Source organism: Notechis scutatus, chromosome 1 (assembly GCF_049901735.1).
Source record: "Notechis scutatus isolate UNSWTSFEM ecotype Mainland chromosome 1, rNotScu1.2, whole genome shotgun sequence".
Taxonomy (NCBI): domain Eukaryota; kingdom Metazoa; phylum Chordata; class Lepidosauria; order Squamata; family Elapidae; genus Notechis; species Notechis scutatus.
In genome coordinates, this window is record NC_142009.1 from 27,115,436 (window position 1) to 27,121,292 (window position 5,857).

Below are 5,857 nucleotides of genomic sequence, written 5' to 3' on the forward strand. Positions count from 1 at the left end.
TTAGATGGAATTACATCATGCTGGATGAAAATCAGGTCAGTGGCTTAGCATGATGTATGAAAGTACTGGTGCATGTCAGAATGTCTGGATTAAAGCCGTGTTACACAGATTTAGGAAGGATTAAATATTCCCTTCACACATACACATCCCACCCCGTCTTGAATGTCTTTTTCCAATAGTCCTAAAAAGAAATTATTGTTGGAGATAACCGAGCTGAGCCCGAGGGAAGGGCCCAACATGTAATAAGTCATAAGTCCCTGCACGCCTGCAAGAGATCTAAGTCCAGCCCACCTTGAATGCCTCTTAATTTCTGCTCATTTCCCTTGACCGTTAGTAGGTCAGATTCTTGTAGAGAGTTTAAGCTTGCAATAAATCTTTACACATTTTAACTGCCTGAATCTCCTTATTTCCCCAGCACTTGACAATTATTAAGTACATGTATACCAATATTCATTTTAATTCAATATAATGTTTATTACATTAACATGAATTCAGATTTCATCTTAAGATCATTTATTCTTTGGAGTGTTCGTGTGTGGAGGGTGTATCTGAGGTACTCCACAAAGGTTAAGATTAGTTTCAGCTCCCAAGGAGTTGTACATTCCAGGTATTGAAAAATCATCTTGAACTCCAAAAGGCCTTGGCAATGATTTCTCCATTGCCAATGTGCAGCCCTTTTGTCAGTTCTGGAAATGTCTGCTTCCCAAACTAATATGAATCAACAGTGACTTTCAACATTCAGCTAGCATAAAGAAAAGCTCTTCCTGATATAAAAGACACAGCAGAAAAATTCCTGAGGAAGTGGACAGGACCCTTGTGACTGTCAGCTTGGCCACCTGGGCTCATTCCTGCATGATCAAGGCCACCCGGGAAGTGCTACATGGTTGTGCCAGCCCTCCATTCCATTACAGGTTGGGTCCAAGTGGTGGTTCATGCCTCTTTGCAGGATAGTGTGGTACCACTTGCTTCTTGAGAAGGAAACATTGGTGAGCCCCCCTTCTCAAGAGGCCATCCTTGGGCCCAACAGTGCTTTTGGTCCAGACTTCAACTAGACAGAACAGTCCAACTTCTCTTTTTAGGGAAGGTTATGAGAGAGTTTGTCACGCAGTTACAAAGGACCCTGGATGAAGCAGTTACCGATCTGTTCAGGCTGGGGCACAACACTGAAAAGGCATTGGTTACACTTGCGGTACAATCATTCTGGCCCTTCTAGACGTCTCAGCAACTCAATATTATTGACCATTGTATCCTTCTGGTCCAGCTTTAGGGATTCAAGGTGGGAGGCACTGCACCTCAGTGGTTCTTCTTCCTCTTCCTCCATGTTCCAATTTGGGTTGGGGGAGGAGAGGTCAAAGCTTAGGCACTCGAATGTGAGCTGTCCTGGGGCTCCAGTCTTTCGCCTTCCTATTTAACATACACGAAACTTCTAGGGGAGGTTATGTGAGGTGTGCTTATACCTCTCCACCCCTAACTAGGCAAAGGATGCTGTTGCCCTGAGCCCGGATATTGTAAGGGACTGGATGGGGAGACAGTGGCTTTGGTTCAACCATGGCAAGGCAAAGTTTTTGACCCTCTAGACCAGGGGTCCCCAAGCTTGGGACTTCAACACTGGCTGGAGAATTCTGGGAGTTGAAGTCCACAAGTCTTAAAGTTGCCAAGTTTGGGGACCTCTGCTCTAGGCTCAGGTGGTATTTAACCTCTGACTCTGGATGGGGTGGCACTCCCTAGGACTGAGCTGGTGTGCAATTTGGGGATTCTCCTAGACTCACATTTCCTGCTTGAGGAGCAGGAGGCGGCCATGACCAGGGGAGCCTTTGTAACGATTTGACTTATGTGCCATCTATGTGCCCCTTCCTGGACCAGGAAGCCTTTATCAGTTCCCATTTGGGATTATTACAATGCGATCTACATGTGGCTGCCTTTGAAGACTACTCAGCAGTTAGAATTGATTCAGAATGCAGCGGGGAGAACAGTGGTGCTCCTCGGTTTACTCACATATACTCCTTTTGCTTGATCTGCACGCTATAGATTCATTCTATTTTCTATGGCTCTTCCCGAAGGTTGAGAATATAATCATGACAGAAAAGGCTTTATGCAGAGTCGTTTCTTTTCCTTACTTTTTTTCCTCTTCGGGTCCTTTTCGAGGAACAAGAAAAATATCTTGTTGAAGAATATTCTTCACTAGAGACTGCCTACATTTTATTCTGTTATGGAGAACACGGGCACACAGAGCCCATTACTGCATGCATGCAAATCCAAATATCGTCATAGTAGTAGCAATTGTCCTACTTTAGTATCTAGTTAAATTGGCATGAAAGACCTAGCACTGGTTGAACTACCATTGGTTGATTGTTCTGACCCAGGCTTCGTCAAACGTAATGAAACACAAACTTGTTTTAAAAGCAAAACCTATTTTAATGCAACGCTGGCAATTATTTTCATTCACAGCCAAAACTAACCAATACAGTTCTCCAAGATAAGCACAGGCCTGTCAGTGCTGTGGAATGCTGCCAAAAATAGAAGTCTCCAAAGTAATTATAACAGTACTAGAAAAAAATGACCAGAATACGCAGAGCTTCAAGAAGGACTCCGAATATATTGAACTGCTTTGCTTCTTGCAAAATTTTCGTCATTGAGCTCTGATTTTTATCCAGGGATGGGATCCGACCAGTGTAACTACCGGTTCAGTGATTTATGTTTTGCACACACAAGCGCACATCTGACGCGCACTGTGCATGGGTGTGAAACATTGTCAGCTTGCAGCCTGGACACTTTTTTCCTGCTTTTTCAACCACAGCTGTGCCACGCAAAGCAGCTGTGAGTGAAAAACCAGGAAATCAAGGTCAGGTAAGAGCCCAGGCGGGCGGGTGGGCCAAAACAGCAGCAGACATAGAACCGGTTCTATGTCTGCTGCTCTTCAGAGCTACCGGTTCTAAGAACTGGTAGAATCCCACCCCTGCTTTTATCCCTTATGGGAGGGGCAATCACCTCCCAGCCTTACTCCCGAATCACCCCTTCTGCTTCAGCTGCTCTCGCCTTCTAGCAGCTCTGCGCATACGCGCACTGGGAACAGGCTCCCCAGGATCCTCTGCTTCGCTGCTGCCAGACTCTGAAAGCTCCAAAGGCAGCACCCCACTCCCAGATGGTCCTGGCCCCATCTCTGCATCGGACACAGGATCCTTGTCCAAGTCCTCTCCAGACTCCCTGACTGGTTCCCTTTCGTCCTCACTGTCCGATACCTCTGTCGTCTGCACCGGCTGCCGGCGAACCACAACATTGATTTGCAGTTGCCTCTTAGACAACAAAATCCGGATAGAATGCTAGAATGGTATTATCTACAGTATTTCTAAATCTATATCTATTGATGAAAGAGGTTCTAAGTCTTTCATACATTGTAGGGACTTCTGAATAGAAGGGCCCAGATGTGTGGATCCCTTAGAAACCAGTGCCAAATTGGAACAGCAAAGCTAACTCAAATTCTGGTCCAAGATTGCTTAGAAATACTGCAGATACAACCTACTTAAGCTGACAATACTGAATGGTAGATGGACAGGTTGTATTGTTTGGATTAAGCACATTGGAAGATATTTCAGTACACAGCTAGCCAAAAAAACCCAAAACCAGATAAATTACTTCTGTGATAACAAGCTAGTTTCATGTTCAATGGCTGTAGAGGTGATCATAAGGGATACAAATAATATTTGGAAATGAATATTACAAGTCTATGCAGGGTTTGTCAAGAACAGATGCCTCTCTCTTCACGGGGGCACTTGGATGGGTTTTTAGTTGAAATAATACACTCATCAGACCAGCCTGCATTTGCCTGAATGAGAGTAGTGGCATATCAATTGTCAACTGGCTTTCCTAATGCTTTTGCCTGTGATTATTTGGAATCACAGCTAACCAAACTAGAAGTGCCCATACTAGTATTGGGGCTTGCTCATCTGTGCAGAGTGCAAATCTCAATTGCTGTGCCCCAAATCCAAAGGATTATGCTTGCTCTGTGAACAAAAACCTGAGATGTAAGGATAACAAGAGGAGGATGTACTGGTTTATCCCTTGCTCAGGGTCCTATAGAATCAGGAACAAGAAATGGAAAGGGAATTCCCTACTAAGTTCCAAAGTTTGCTCTCCATGTGGGACTCATTTCATTCTGCACCAGCCATTATGAGAAAAAGAAGCATATAGACTTCCTTGAAATGCAGAGGTGGTATTCAGCAGGTTCTGACCAGTTCTGGAGAACCAGTGGCGGAAATTTTGAGTAGTTCGGAGAACCGGCCAATACCACCTCTGGCTGGCCCCGCCCCCATCTATTCTCTGCCTCCTGAGTCCCAGCTGATTGGCTGGGTCTTCTTTTGTTGCCCTGCACAGGAGAATGGAGCTGGAAAGCAGGTTAGTGGGGTGGGGAGGGAAAGGGATTTTGCAATAACCTTCCCCCAGGAGTTGGGAGGGAATGGAGATTTTACAGTATCCTTCCCCTGCCACACCCACCAAGCCACGCCCACCAAGCCACACCATGCCCACCAAGCCTTGCCCACAGAACCGGTAATAAAATAATTTGAATCCCACCATTGCTGAAATGGCAAAGAAAACAAGGGGTAAACTAATGTTTCCCAACCTTAGCAACTTTAAGATACGTGGACTTCATCTCCCAGCATGGCTGACTGGGGAATTCCGGGAGTTGAAGTCCACGTATCTTAAAGTTGCTAAGGTTGGGAACACTGGCTTAGGAGATTCAAACTATGGAGCAATAGATGCTGATTACATGGGATGGAAAATGGAATTTTTAAGAACAACAGCACTGAGGTATCTTCCAAGTGGAGGATTCAACCAAGCTAACTTTGGATAGATGGCCTAGGGCCTCTAGAGTTCTTTTAACAAGGTGATACAAAGAGGCTTTTAATTGCCTGACATGTACCCTTCGAGATATAAACTGCATAAATGTTTCTGTAGGGTTCCCTCACCTAAAAGGCATCTGCAGCGACTCCTGGTGTCCATAGTGTAGAAGTATTTGCATTTGATACTTCCCAGCCAGCAAATTTTATTTTTTTATTCATTAGATTTTTATCCTGCCTTTATTACTTTATAACTTATTTCTAAACTCCACTTTTGTGGCCCACTCAGCCACACCCATTGCATAAGCGCATCTGCTCAATAAGTAGGATTAATTAAAACACCCAGGGATTAACATTAAAAAGATTTTTTTTAAGGCAGTAGGCAATCTGGCATGGCAGCAAGACTTCTGTATCTTCCCTGAGAAAAGCATAAAAAGCTCTGTTTATTTTATTTTTATTTATCTTTTTATTTTATATCCTTTACCAAAGGATGGGTGCCTGGCTCTTATCAAAGAATTGCAAAATGTAAAGGTGAGAAAGGAACCTGAAATTCCTATTTCCTGCCTAAGCAGAGGATTGGATCAGAAGAACTCCTAGGTCCAGTCCAACCCTGTTTATTCTATTCCTATTCCTGGTTCTGCAACCCAACAGGACAGACACAGACTTCAGAGGATAATTAGGACTGCAGGAAAAACAATTACTACCAACCTGCTTTCCATCGAGGATCTGTATCCCTGTGAAAATATTTACAGACCCCTCACATCCTATAGACTGCAACGCCTGCACATGCTATAGAACAACTAGACACAAGAACAGTTTTTCCTGAATGCCAGAGGTGGTATTCAGCAAGTTCTGACCAGTTCTGGAGAACCGGTAGTGGAAATTTTGAGTAGTTTGGAGAGCTGGCAAATACCACCTCTGGCTGGAGATTTTACAGTATCCTTCCCCTGCCACGCCCACCAAGCCACACCCACAGAACTGGTAGTAAAAATTTTTTGAATCCCACCACTGCTGAATGCCAT